The sequence below is a fragment of the Plecotus auritus genome (genome assembly GCF_963455305.1).
Source record: "Plecotus auritus genome assembly, chromosome: 1".
NCBI lineage: Eukaryota > Metazoa > Chordata > Mammalia > Chiroptera > Vespertilionidae > Plecotus > Plecotus auritus.
This window is the reverse complement of record NC_137770.1, coordinates 78,700,666-78,716,349: the sequence shown is the minus strand read 5'-3', so window position 1 is coordinate 78,716,349 and position 15,684 is coordinate 78,700,666. Positions and strand designations below refer to the sequence as shown.

The following is a 15,684-nucleotide window of genomic DNA, read 5'->3' as shown; positions in this document are numbered from 1 at the left end:
CCATACATTCAATGCTCTGAGCTCTGTGCTGGGGAGAGAAAAAGAACCAAGCAATTCCTGCCTCTGGTAAAATTTTTAAAATTTAGTTATAGAAACAGACACATACTATACATATATCTTTTCTACACAAAGTGCATTATATGCGTTCTAGAACAGAAATGTCAACACAGCGTCATGGAAGCATAGAAAAGGAGGAGTTTCATTTCACTGATGTGATGGGGAGGGCTTCTTGGACCAGTCGGGACTTGAGCAGCACTGACTCAGGTGGGTAGGGCTTTGGAAGCTGGGTGTGGAGCTTGTGGCCTGGGTGAGGGAAGGTAGGGGAAGAGAAAGGTGAGAACAGGCTGAATGACAACCCATCTTCCCGTGTGGCTGCAGTCTCTACTCCCATCGTTATGAATGGCCATGTAACTTTTTATCCAGTAACTCTACCACAGCATATCAATCATTCCCCTATGTGGGACATTTAGTGTTTCCCAATTTACTCTTAGGCAGTTCATTTTTACCATGTTTTGGATTAATCTTCCTCAGTATTGATTTCCACAAGTCAAAATACTAGGTCAAAGGCTATAAAGATTTTTATGGCTTCCTATGTTATACTAGAGGCCCAGTGCACCACATTCATGCACTGGGGGGGAGAGGGGTCCCTCAGCCTGGCCTGCACCCTCTCGCAGTCCAGGAGCCCAGAGAGGGGGCCTAAGCCGGCAGATGGACATCGGCCAGAGGGGTCCTTAGCCCTGCCGTGGAAAGGATCCCGCCACCGCCAATGTGCTCCCCAGCTGTGAGCTTGGCTTCTGGCTGAGCGGTGCTCCCACTATGGGAGCACACTGACCACCAGGGGGCAGCTCCTGCGTTGAGCGTCTGCCCCCTGCTGGTCAGTGCACATCATAGCGACAGGTCTTTCCAGCATCCGGTCTATTTGCATATTAGCCTTTTATTATATAGGATTGCCAAACTACTCTCCCAAAAAGGAGGTACAAATGTTTGGAGACCTTGAAGATCTCTTTAGTATTATCCTTTTCAGGTAGGGTTTTTATTATAATGATTCTGAAGGTAATAGTGGGTTAACAAATTCTTTTTATTTGAGAAGAACATTGATTTGCATGCACTGGTTTCAACCCCAGCAATATCAAATAATTGGGAAATAAGTCTTGTAAAAAAAAAAAAAGGAGGTACAATTTATAAAGTATCTTCAACAAAATATAAGACTATCACTTCTACAGCATCCTTATCAGCACTGGGTTTTATACAAATAATTTTTATGTTTTCTTTGCTAATTTAAAAGGCTCTGAGAAAAAAAGTCCTTATTATTTGTAATGTCTTTGATTACTGGGTCAGTCAAATATCTTTTCATGTGCTTATTACTAGTTTTCATTTCTTTTTTGTGAGTTGTCTGTTCATGCCCTTGGAACATCAGTATTTCTAATATAAATGTGTATGACCATTTTACATAATAAAGATATCAGGCCACTGGATGTCACATTTTCTGCAAAGATTTTCCCATATTGTCTGACTTTGAATTCTGGATATTAAGGTGATATTTCCTTAACGTGAAGTTTTTAATATTTATGGAGTCAGATTTGTTGCTGTTATTCCCCTTTGTGATTTCTTGCCATCCTTCTAAACTTACAAAATCACTATCCTTTCAGAACTACTACCAACATTTGGATATTTCTTTTAGCTTTTCTATTTTTAAAGTTAATTCTTTTGTTCACATGCTCTTGTTTTAGTGCATGTTAAATACCTAACCAATTATCCCACCAGAATTTAAGTAATTCTGTCCTTCCCCACTTAGTTCAACAAATACTTACATGCTCCATACATAGCAAAATCTGCTCTGAGCACCAATCACAGCAGTAAATAAGCACAATGTACATTGTGTAACCTGCTTTACTTGTAAGTACAAATTCTTTTTTTGTACCCTTAATCCTATCTAATAAAGAGGGAATATGCTAATTGACCATCACACCCTCACAAAGATGGAAGTGCCCATAGCCAATAAGGAGGGAATATGCTAATTGACTGCCACACTCTCAAAGATGGCGGCGCCCACAGCCACAAGATGGCAGCACTCAGTCTCCTCAGCCCAGCCTGGGTGGCAGGCTCTCGGCACAGCCAGGCCCAACCCCAGGCGGGTCTGGCTGCTCTGCACGCCTGCCACTGGAGTCCCCCAGTCCCCTCAGCGCCCCCAGCCGCCAAGGGCCAGCCCAAGGCGCAGGTAACCAGGGCCGGCCAAAGCTTGCGCTGTGGCAGTGGCAGCAGCAGAGGTGTGATGGGGGCGTCGCCTTCCCCTGATCACCAGGTCACCCTCCACCCCTGAGGGCTCCCGGACTGTGAGGGGGGGCAGGCCGGGCTGAGGGACCTCCTCCTCCAGCGCATGAATTTTCATGCACCGGGCCTCTAGTGTACTATAAAGCACAGGAACCTTACTCTTCCAGCACAGAGCAGGTCATTTCTTGGAATGAATTTCTATTTATTAACTTCAGTGGGGCACAGAGGCCCCACACTCCCAACACCCTTATTGCACAATCACCCTGTACATAGACCTGTACACAAAGGACCAAATAAAAATCAAAAGGGGTGCGTGAAAGTAGAACCCAAATCAGGCTACAATAGCTCCACTTGGCCTCCATGAGAAGGATGGTCTTGCCAATCTGTCATACTATTTAATTCCAGCAGCTGGATGAGGGTCCCTCCTCCCCAGATGAACCCGAGCACTGCCCAGCTGTGCCTTCTGACACTTGCTTTTCTTTCTTATTTCTTTCTTTCTTCCTTTCTTTCTTCCTTTCCTCTTTCTTTTTCCTTTTTTGGCTGAATGAGCTCCACTTTATTTATTTATTTACTTTTTAATATTTTTATTAATTTCAGAGAGAAAGGGAGAAGGAGAGAGAGATAGAAACATCAATGATAAGAGAATCAATGATGAGAGAGAATTGGCTGCCTCCTGCACGCCCCCTACTGGGGATCAAGTCTGCAACCCTGGCCTGTGCCCTTGACAGGAATCAAACCTGGGACCCTTCAGTCTGCAGGCCGGTGCTCTGTCCACTGAGCCAAACAAGCTAGGGCCAGCTCCACTTTAGATTGACATATGTTTTTCTTTAAAAAGGTTAATGATTTAATAGGATCATGGCTAGATCTTAGTGTCCTGTAAATTTTATTGTCTCTCTGAAGTGACTTTGTGTCACTCTGTCTTAATTTATTATGTTTTATTAAAATTCATCCTTAAAAGGATAATCTTACCTCCTTTAATTACAAATTCCTCTAGCCCCAAATATAGACAGCACCATGTGGTGTTTTTATTTACATTTACATTGTATTATATCTCATTGCTTTGTGATGAAAGAGAGTAGCCTGCAGATTTTCTGCATTTAAAAAAAAGTATTATTGGTGGCAGCAGAGTCCGTGTCCGTGGCAGCGGCAGCCCAGCACCCAACGAGGCCCAGGCCGGCCTGGTGGCCTAGTGGCCACGAGGTGTGGAGGCTGGGCCGCCGGCGCTGAGGGAAGGTGGGTGAGGCCAGTGCCCTGCAGCCGCCGCCATGGCCCCGCGCAGGGAGGGAGCGGACCGAGATGGCAGGCAGGCCCTGTGGCAGCATCCCCGCGGTGGCCAACGGGGGGGTGAGATTGTGTAGCTCAACTTCAGGGGCACCTCCATTTCCCCTAAGAAAAAGAACAAGACAGGGATGCCCACTCTCACCACTCCTGTTCAACACAGTACTGGAAGTATTAGCCATTGCAATTAGATAAGAAGAAGAAATAAAAGGCATCCAAATTGGAAAAGAAGAAGTAAAGCTGTCCTTATTTGCAGATGACATGATATTGTACATAAAAAACCTGAAAGACTCCATCAAAAAACTAATAGTCTTAATAAATGAATTTGGCAATGTAGCAAGATACAAAATTAACGCCAAGAAATCTATGGCATTTCTATACACCAATAGTGAACTTACAGAAAGAGAGACTAAAAAAGCAATCCCATTTACCATCGCACCAAAAAAATTAAGATACGTAGGAATAAACTTAACAAAGGAGGTAAAAGACCTATACGTGGAAAACTACAGGACACTGAAAAAAGAGATAGAGGAAGACGTAAACAGATGGAAGAACATACCATGTTCATGGATTGGTAGAATCAACATCATTAAAGTGTCCATACTACCCAAAGCAATCTATAGATTCAATGCACTCCCCACTAAAATACCAATGGCATATTTCACAGACCTAGATAGAACTCTCCAAAAATTCATCTGGAATAAAAAAAGACCCTGAATAGCCACAGCAATCTTGAGAAAGAAGAACAAAGTAGGTGGGATCTCAATACCAGATTTCAAGCTGTATTACAAAGCCACTGTTCTCAAAACAGCCTGGTACTGGCACAAGAACAGACATATAGACCAATGGAATTGAATAGAGAATCCAGATATCGACCCAAACCACTATGCTCAATTAATATTTGACAAAGGAGCCATGAACATACAATGGTGTCAAGACAGTCTCTTCAATAAATGGTGTTGGGAAAATTGGACAGATACATGCAAAAAAATGAAACTAGACCACTAACTTACACCATACACAAAAATAAACTCAAAATGGATAAAGGACTTAAACATAAGAGGGGAAACCATAAAAATACTAGAGGAATCCACAGGCAGAGAAATCGCAGACATATGCCGAAGCAATTTCTTCACTGATACCGCTCCTAGGGCAATGGAAACTAAAGAGAAAATAAACAAATGGGACTACATCAAAATAAAAAGCTTTTTCACAGCAAAAGAAACCATCAACAACACAACAAGAAAGCCCACTGTATGGGAGAACATATTTGCAAATGTTATCACTGATAAAGGTTTAATCTCCAACATCTACAGGGAACTTATACAACTTAATAAAAGGAAGATAAATGATCCAATAAAAAAATGGGCAACAGACCTAAATAGAATCTTTTTGAAAGAAGACAGAATGAAGGCCAAGAGACATATGAAAACATGCTCAAAGTCACTAATTATCCGAGAGATGCAAATCAAAACGACAATGTGGTACCATCTCACACCTGTCAGAATGGCAATCATCAACAAATCAACAAACGACAAGTGCTGGTGAGGATGTGGAGAAAAAGGAACCCTCATGCACTGCTGGTGGGAATGCAGACTGGTGCAGCCACTGTAGAGAACAGTATGGAGTTTCCTCAAAAAAATAAAAATGGAACTCCCATTTGACCCAGTAATCCCACTTCTAGGCATATATCCCAAGAAACTAGAAACACCAATCAGAAAGAATATATGCACCCCTAAAGTGCCCATCAACAGATGAGTGGATTAGAAAAATATGGTACATCTACATAATGGAATACTACGCTGCTATAAAAAAGAAGGAATTCTTACCATTTGCAGCAGCATGGATGGACCTGGAGAGCATTATGTTAAGTGAAATAAGCCAGGCAATGAAAGAAAACCACATGATCTCATTCATTTATGGAAAATAAAGAACATTATAACCTGATGAATAAAAAGATAGATACAGAGGCAGTAAAGCACCGAACAGACTGTCAAATTATAGTGGGAAGGCTGAGGAGTGTTGGGGAGGGAGGGAAATGGATCAACCAAAGGACTTGTATGCATGCACAAGACACGGGGGGGGTGGGATGAGGGCATGTGACAGGGGGTAGGGGAGGCTGGGGGAAGGTCAATGGGGGAAAAAAAAGAAGATATATGTACTAATATATGTAATACTTTAAACAATAAAAATATTAAAATGATAATAATAAATAAAAGTATTATTTTTGTAAATTTTTCATGTGAATATTTAAAATATGATGGATTTTTACAGAGTCCATAAATGTCTAAATATAGTCAATTATTCAATTATATTCTTTTACATCCTTACTTACATTTTATCTGTTTAAATTATCATAATCTTATGGTTGTATGTCAAAATCTACCAATAGCTACCAATAAGTATCTACCAGTCTATACTTATCTACCAATAAGTGTCTGTCAATCTCTTTTATTTCATACTTTTTTCACTTTAGCATTTTGACGTTATGCTAGTCAACATGGTCCAGAGTATAAATTTTCATTTAAGTTGTCACTAATTGACAGTTAAGTAAAAATTGACAACTCATATTGTGTTTCATATTTCTTCTATTAGCATTGCACTCTCAGTGTTTGGTAAATCTTTGATGGTCCTTTTATTTTTCACTTTTCTGATGGTTTGTCAGATTCATACTGCGGTAGCTGCCTTCAGAGAAAGTCTGTTGATTCGCAGTTATTATCCCACATTAACCCAAGACCTGCAAAAGGTTGGACAGACAGATCAGTACACCTGGTATTGATTTATTTGAAGCCTTGTACAATCTTGGCAATATAGCCACCACTGTGCTTGCCATCGGGCAGGCTCCCCGGTGTGTCAATACATGTCTCAACTTTTGAAAGCACCCTAGCCTTAAGTGCCAGGAATTATCCAACTTGGCTCAAAGGAGAATGCATGTCTTAATGCTCCATTAGTAATTAATGAAGGAAGCAAACACAGTTTCCTTTATGGAAGGCCTGCCAAGGTTCTGTTTACCTCTGTGCACCAGTGCCATTAAAATGAATGCAGCACTTGTTAGGAGGCAACAGATGTTTAGCACCAGGTAAATACACTATAACACAGGCTCTTTAAAAACTACAGTTTATGACATTGAATCAAGAAACACTCACTGAGATAGGAACTATGGGAGACATGTAGAAGCAACAGATGCTATCTATCCTTCACTCTCCAGGACCTTGAATTTTATAGACAAGAAAAGCAACCATGTACAGAAAATAACTTGGTAATTACAATGAGTTGATAAGTTCATTATCAATTATCAGAAAATTACATAGTTGAGTATGCAACCAAATGTTAGTTAGCTGATTCATTATATTGTTTATATTTGCTGATCTATTACATCTGCAGCCAAGTCAACCAAAACATTATGATGCTATGGATGGCATTCATTCTATTTGTCCAACCAAACACACATCTTTAAATAATTACTTTTTCTGTTAGTCTAAAAAATATGTATTGAGCATATATCAAGAGCCCTGGATTATGTGTTAGGGCGTCAATGATGAACCGGATTAATGTGAGCCCTGCTTTCATAATATAAAAATAACTGGAATACAGCAAGATGTCACAGGTGTATGGAGGAGAAACATCTAACCCAGATCTAAGACATGGAGGACTTCCTCCAAGAAGCAACATAGCGATGATTCTATTAGGTGCCATAGAAGACAAAAATGTAAAAGACATGCTTCCTGCTCTCTAGTTGATTCTTCATTCTCATTGGTTACTTAAGGCTAACAAAATAAGCCAGTGGTATGTAATAAGACATATTCTCCATATAATTCACTATGGCATAGACTATAAATGATGTAGAAATTCAGAAAACAAGGATCCTGCCAGGGAACCCATGAAGAGGTGATACGAATTGAATCGGGACAGACAGGATCCATACTTATAGGTGGCAAAGGAAAAACCACACGGAGGGCCCAGAGGTGGGGGTGGGCATGAAACATCTGAACATCAGTGCCGAGCACTGCTGGGTACGGGAGAAGCTCCACAGGAGGGGAGAAGGCCAAGGCCAAGCCAAAAAGTATGAATTTATATAGTGATAAACATCAACCAAAGCTCTCTGGGCAAGAGAGCGATGTGTAGAACATTAATTTAGCAATAAACTAGTTTAAAGTCCTTGTTCCCATCTAGGGGTGCACATCAGAATCACTTGCAGAGTTTTGTTTTGTTTTTAAACCCCTATAAACCTGCTCAAAACCAATGAATCCAAGTGTTCTTCTAAAGACCACTTATGCAAAGGGATGTTGGAGTAAAGTTAGGAAAACCTGCCATAAGGCTATTGCTGAAACTCAGGGACAAAGAGACAAGGATTGGGTTTAGGGTGGTCACAACATGAGTAGAAATATTAGAGATTTCAAACAGTGCCCAAGGGAGAAATGAGTTAAAAGTCCCTGAGGTCTCAAGGTTTAGAGACTATCTGATTTGGGAAAATAATGCCATTGGTAAAGATAGGATCTTTCACTATATCTTTAAAATTATGTCAGAATTAATTAATTCTACCCTGTTATATGCATTATCTGTTTCCATCACAGCCATGGCACCCCACAAATGTCTCCAGAATAAACAGAAAATATTTAATTCTTGCCAAATAAGTTTTAAGCCCAGTTTTGTTTATATAAATTTGCTTCATTTAATAAAATTGGTACCAGGCAGCTGTTTATTTCTAAGCTCTAGATATCAAATTATTGATGGGTTTTCTTTGCATTGTTTTGGCGATAAAGTGCAAATCAGCTCTCATATTCAGAGGCAATGCAGGGCAGGGAGTGAGGAAGAAAGGGAAGGAGACCTGAGTTGGTCTGATCTGGGTCAGGGCTCTTAAATCTCCTTCTTGGCCTGTGTTGGGACACTTCCTAGAAAACTACTGAAGCTCTTTTCCATATCTTGGAAAACAGCTTTCAGCCCTTTTCTATGTTGCCATGCCCTGCTTTGTGCCTACATTCTTGCTCCTCTACATGGTGATCCAGGTGGATGGTTGAGCTTGGTTTCAGTTGGCTATCTGGTCAACCTCTGCTCCATGTTTTCCCACTCATGGACTTGTTAGATCTCCACCTGGCAGCTCCTGGCAAGACTCCTATGAACTTCCAATACTACCTTGTTCAGAAAGGGACACTACCTTTTTAATTAAAAATTCCTTTCAGTTTCAAATCCATTTTCCTACCTTAGTGATTCTGAAGATCAGTTGCCTATATATAGTAAATGCAAATAGGAAATTGAATACATACTGATGCCCCAAATTTTACCGTCTTGTTGTACCAGTTGGGTTTTTTAGCTGTTTGGTTGTACAGTAAATCTCTGCCATAACACCTTATCTTGATGTCATTTAACCCCTATAAATGTAGTGCATAAAAAAAAAATCTGAGTGAACTGAGGTTTCCAATTAAAGTAATATCTCACTATTTCTTCACTGGAGAAGATGATTTTTCATAAAGTATCCTGATCACTGACACATCCTCTGAAACATAAATATTCATTTATTTAACCACATTAAAGGTCATTTTTCACTATGAATTTTAGGTAAATAAGAAGTGGCTTTGGAATATGACATTTCCTCTTCTTAATAGTGCTGTAACAGTGTGTTCTCACTGAGCATTAAACTGTACTCAGTGGCACAACAACAATAAATAGTCCAGGCTTCTATGGCTTTTGAAGTTTGTTGTCTCTTCCTCTCTTGTAAGTTATTAATGCTAACCATCCCAAGTCCTTTCCATAGTGAAGTACAGTCCATAAATGAATAAACTGAGAGTGGGCTTAGGCCCTGCAAGTCAAGTCTTCTAATTTACTTTACCGCACACATGAATCACAATGCAGATTCTGAGTGAACAGCTGAGGGGTGGGGCTTGAGGATCTGCATTTCTAACAAGCTCCTAAATGGTGCTAATGCTGTTGGTTCACAAGCTACTTTCAGTAGCAAAGGGCTGGAAAACTAGAGAGCCAGACTTCCTTATATTATACAGTATATAAGATTAAATTAGCTCTGAGAGAGACCTTGCAGTGACCATCTTAGTTCATAGAGTCTGTGACATTCGGTGTGGCTGCTGAGAGGCTTTTTAAAACCACCTCACACCTGTTAGAATGCCCATTATCAACAAGAGAAATAATAATATATGTTGGAGAGGTTGTGGAGAAAAAGGAACCCTCCTTCACTGTTGTTGGGAATGAAAACAGGTATAGCCACTGTGGAAAACAGAATGGAAATTTCTCAAAAAATTAAGAATAGAATTACCATATGACCCAGCAACCCCTTTTCTAAGTATCTACCCCAAAAATATGAAAACATTTGTTTGAAATTATGTATGCACCCCTCTGTTCGTTACAGCTTTATTCATGGTGGCCAAGATATGGAAACAACCAAAGTGTCCTTCAACAGAGGATTGTATAAAGAAGATATGGTACGTATACACAATGGAATACTTCTTTTCTCAGTCCCAAGAAAAGAAGAAATAGCACCATTTGCAACAACATGGATGGATCTTGAGAATATCATGCTAAGCGAAATAAGCCAGACAAAGTCAAGAACCATATAATTTCACTCACATGTGGGATATAAAACTAGAAGCAACAAATGAACAAACAAGATGAACAAAAACTCATAAACACAGACAACATTGTATTGGTTACCAGAGGGAAGAGAGGCAGAGAGTAAGCAGGAATGGATAAAGGGGGTCAAATATATGGTGACAGAGAGATTTGACTTTTGGTGGTAAACACAAAGCAATATACAGATAATGTATCATATAATTGTACACTTGAAATCTATATAATTTTATTAACTAACTAGAAGCCCAGTGCACGAAATGTGTCCCTCAGCCCAGCCTGCACCCTCTCCAATCTGGGACCCCCCGAGGGATGTCAGACTGCCTGTTTAGGCCCAATCCTACGGGAGGATGGGGCCTAAACGGGCAGTCGGACATCCCTCTCACAATCCAGGACTGCTGGCTCCCAACTGCTCGCCTGCCTGCCGTCCTGATTGGCCCTAACCACTTCTGCCTACCAGCCTGATCACCTCCTAACTACTCCCCTGACAGCCTGATTGATGCCTAACTGCTCCCCTGCCAGCCTATTTGCCCCTAACTGCCTTCCCCTGCAGGCCTGCTCACCCCCAACTGCCCTCCCCTGCAGGCCTGGTCCTCCCCAACTGCTCTCTCCTGCAGGTCTGGGTATCCTGCAACTGCCCTTCCCTGCAGGCCCGGTCGCCCCCAACTTTCCTCCTCTGCCGGCCTGGTCACCCCTAACTGCCCTCCCCTGCTGGCCTGATTGCCCACAACTGCCCTCCCTTGCATACCTGGTCCCTCCCAACTGCCCTCCCCTGCTGGCCATCTTGTGGTGGCCATCTTGTATCCACATGGGGTCAGTCATCTTTGACCACATGGGGGCAGCCATCTTGTGTGTTGGAGTGATGGTCAATTTGCATATTATTCTTTTATTAGATAGGAGGATTAGATAGGCTAGAGGCCTGGTGCACAGGTGGGGGCCGGCTGGTTTGCCCTGAAGGGTATCCCAGATCAGGGTGGGGGTTCCCTTGGGGCATGGGGCAGCCTGGGCGAGGGGCCTGTGGTGGTTTGCAGGCCCCCCCAGCAGAGGCCCTGGGATCTGGGATTTATTTATCTTCTATAATTGAAACTTTGTAGACTTGAGCGGAGCCAAGCCTCCTGCTCACTCCGTGGCCGCAGCCATTTTTGTTGGGATTTATTTATCTTCTATAATTGAAACTTTGTAGCCTTGAGCGGAGGCCAAGGCAGGCCAGGGCTTTGGAAACTTGGCTTCCTCCATCGCTGGGGGCAACTCAAGCCTCTTGCTCTTTCCAGCTCCGTGGCTGCCACCATTTTTGTTGGGATTTATTTATCTTCTATAATTGAAACTTTGTAGTCTTAAGCAGAGGCCAAGGCAGGCCAGGGTGTGCAGAAAGCTTGGCTTCCTCCATTGCCAGGGCACCCCAAGCTGCCTGCTCTCTCCGTGACCACAGCCATCTTGTTTGGGTTAATTTGCATGCTTGCTCCTGATTGGCTGGTGGGTGTGGTTTGTGGATGTAGCAGAGGTATGGTCAATTTGCATATTACTCTTTTATTAGATAGGATATCATCCCAATTAAGTAAATAAATAAATAGCTGATGCAAAAAAAAAAAATACCACTGAGGTATCAGATAAGGAAACTGTAGCCAAGTCAAAGTTCTTTTGTTTAAGGTTTACTCTAATTAAAGAGGTACTCATCATTTCACAAAAAAAGGATCCCACTACAAGCACCCTGTCTCATTCAAACCAATTCCGTGGGACCTGGAGGTAAATACCTCCCTCAGGAAGGCAATCTCTCACAGCACAAATGATGTTATTTACAATAATGCAAGAGCCCTCCTGGCTGGGGCTGATGGAGACGGTTTTGATAGAAGGTTGGTCGGAAAGAAAGAAAATAAATAGTGCCCACACCACTTCCCTCCTTTTTGTAATATGGTTTCCAAAGTTTCAAAGTACTTTTATAGCCTTATTAAAAATGTTTTAATGAGGTCAGTAGGACAAGAATTACCACTCACAGTTATAAGTGGAAAGTGAGTGCTGGGATTGAGTTACTTGCCTAAAGACACTCAGCAACCTGGTGAGAATGGGGATCCCAGCACTGTTTCCCTCCACTGTGGTACCTAGAGAGCCCCACTGGCCATCCTTAGCCTCTTCACTGGGTTTCCACCTTCCAGTGATTAGATTAGCTCTAGCTCTGGAGCGATCGTTGGTAGAATGACCTGTCAGTGTAACGGGCTCCTCATATTTTCTAGCTCACTCAGGATCTAGAATGTCCATGACCTGGGATGGGCCAACACCCACTCTAGCCAGGTACCAGTGGGATGGACATGATGCGGAGATGGGGAGCTAGCCGTGGTTCTCACTGCTGTGGTTCCTTTGTGACTGAGTGCCAGCCTCATGCCAGAAGGTTCTGAGCAGCGATTTTCAACCTTTTTCATCTCATGGCACACATAAACTAATTACTAAAATTCTGCAGCACACCAAAAAACAGATTCTATTTTTTGCCAATCTGACAAGATAAATAGGTATAATTTAGACTCATTCACACCCAACAGCTATTGTTGTGTTGGCTGTCGTCATTTATTTGACAATCTAAGGGAAAAGAGGTCAGCGAACCCGACTAAAGAGTCAGGTATTGCATGTTTTAAAAATTCTTGCAGCTCGCCAGTTGAAAATGGCCGGTTTCGAGCATCCAGACACAGCCCCTCCCCTGCACACTCCTCCTCACAGTCTGGTAACACCCTGAGCAGCTCGCAGCCAGCAGACTCATCCATACCCCACCCCTGACCGTGGCCCCGCTGGGGCTGCCCGTGGAACCATGCAACTGGGCATCAGGGCTGGGCAATAAAGGAGAATTGTGATGGGGCCGCCTGGTGCCAAGGAGCCAGGCACCCACCTCATAAAAAGGAGCTCCGTGAGGAGAGTCTGGCAGGGAGTGGGCACGCTCTCCTGAATACCAGCCATTCAGCTGAAGGGAAAGGATCCAGCAGTTACCACAAACAGCAGACGCTAAAAATACACTGTGGTCTCTGCCTTCATTCCTCCAGCACGCCTCGATACATCATTTATAAAGCAATGACCTGTTTTCCTTTTGTTAACGTCTGGGAGACTGAAGCAGTTGGGTTATGCTAACTAATGCTGCCCCCTTTGGTTTGTCCCCTGGGACTCCTGACAGTGAGAGCCGAAGGTGCAAAGGAGAGAGCACCTGAGGAAGTGAGGAAAGAAAGGGGCGGGGGGGGGGGGGGGGCGCGCAGGGCGCAGAGGGGAGACAGCAGTGGGCAGATGAGGAGTCTGAAGTCCAGTGCAGAGGCTACAGAGTGGGGATGGAAGGGGATGGGCAGGACGTGGTCAGTGTGCGGCACGTGGGTGGGCGCAAGGGGACGATGAGAAACCCCAAGTCCCAGGAAGTCCAGAGGGCCTCACTGGAACAGGTCTGGCTGGCCCTGAATGTTTTGGTTTTTTCCACGACTTGAGGTAAACACATACACTTCCACAGAAAGTGGCTCTCTCCTCAAAGGTCAGATGACCAATCTGTCGCCTAATGCCTTGGGTTTCTCCTTCCCAGTACAGCTCTCTGCCCTGGAGCAAAGAAGCAGCAGGGGCTGGAGCAAGACAAACAAGTGAGCCCTTGCTAGTGAGCCCTTACTGAAAGACATGACCAACTGAAGTGTGGGATTATAACATCGTAGATGTCTAATATCCTTCCTTCAACCCAAGTACTTTAAATGAGCTAAAAAGAAGAAACAAACAAACAAAAAAAAAATGAGTAGTGTCTGTACGTGTTCATTTTCAAAATCAACTCTGTGGATTAAGGCCTTTTTTTGCTTTGAAAACTTCTGGTGAGAAATATGAGAGTCCCAAAATCCAGAGTTATGAAAAGCAACTAAGTTTTCATTTACTGAGGACCCACAGACGAGAGATAACCTTTTATACCCAGACCCCTCTTATAGCTGCCTGGTGTTCAGGACCTCAGTTCAAGTCCACACTCTGCCACACACCTGATAGCATCCCAATCTCTTTGGAGCTCAATTTCCTTCTTTATAACTTGGAGATAGTCTGCTTGTGAGAGGATCAAGTAAGATTATATGTACAAAAAAAAAGAAAAAAAAAAAGATTATATGTACAATGCTCAGCTCAGCTCCTGATATGTATATCGTAAGAACTCCACAAATGTTAGCTGCTTTTATTATCCAATCCACATCGCCTCACAGCACAATGGACAGAGCCCAAATGAGTGATCCTACATATTCTTCATTCTGTGCTCACAGTCCTGTGTTTGGGGCAGTGAGCCACATGGGCTCAAGATAGCTGAGTTTTGTATGAGCGGTAGTATCTCCTCAACACAAAATAACTGAATTAGTCACTGCACTCATCCTACCTATGTTTTTCAGGGCAGGCATCTCCCATCCTCACCAAGCGGCATAACCCCTCTCTCAAGGATCTAAACACACCCACATCAACACATATCTGATGGAGGTGCTATTTCAGTGGAAGAGATCCTGGGAGCACTAAGGGGACAGAAGTACATGTTCTAGGATGAGAAAATGAGCATAAGGTGGCTTACAAGGTGATTAGAGATGATGTTGTGGCCTCGACTCTCCTGCTCCCTAGTAACAGAATCTAAATTCTGTTGATGCTGTTTAGAATGGTGACTTGTGTTGCAATATCCACATTTTCTAAACCCATGACAAAGTGACCCCAAAGCATACAGCATTTGGTAATTGAGAAAAACAAAAGAATGATTCTATCTGTGCTGAATTGGCTTGTTCACAGGGAAGGGGGCTGGTCCGGACTCCTAATGCTGAGTGCAGCCTGGGACTTCCCCATGCCCGCATCACCAGCCAGGCAAACGGCACTGCCGGCCCCATCCTATACGTGCAGGAGAGGTCTGAACTGAGTTGAGCCTGCTGGCAGGGAAGCAAAATAAAACTCATTGTTCAGATATTTTGTCTTGAAAGGCATTTGTTTTCATTACTTCTCTTTCTTCTGCTTCCCCCTCACACTAGGATCTGAAAAACTCAGGGTCCTTGGGGACCAAAGGCAACATTATCATCATCGACTCGGAGGCACGCAAACGGCGAAGGCAGAGACAGCGCGGAGTGCACTGCATTTGTAGCTTGCCCATCTACATATGGTCCCAATTTAGGATCACAAGCAGAGTTGTTTATTTTAGAAAAGCTTTTTAGTTCACTTTTTAGTTCACTTTTAAGGTATTTTGCTTAGGCATTGCTTGCTTTTCCAAAAGAAGAAAATGTGTATTTTTTCCCCCAAAATGGTGTTTGTTTTGGCTGTTTACTCATTTGCAAAAGTTCAAATTTTATTCTGTGAATTTAACTGATGTTCCTGCAGCCACCGCAAGCCCAGCCCCTCCCAACACATACACACAAACCCCCAAATTAAAATAAAATACATTGATTTGAAAACGAGGCATTTTTGGGATGGCTGTGAATTTCGTAGGTTTTGAAAAAGTTATTTTGATAGCTAATTTGCAATGGCACTTTCAGCCCCTTTGTGTAACTTTATTGGATGCCTGAAATGAAGCTTCTATTTGGCAATTTATTATGAAGGCCACGTCCATTTTTG

At 42.8% G+C, this 15,684-nt stretch overlaps 1 protein-coding gene across 2 annotated transcripts in view; it reads right to left on the bottom strand.

Annotated features, from left to right (window-relative positions):
- The window catches only part of LOC308245212 (neuroendocrine protein 7B2), a 70,776-nt gene that overhangs the window by 19,141 nt on the left and 35,951 nt on the right, over positions 1-15,684 (bottom strand). The gene's annotated exons all lie outside the window — the stretch shown is intronic.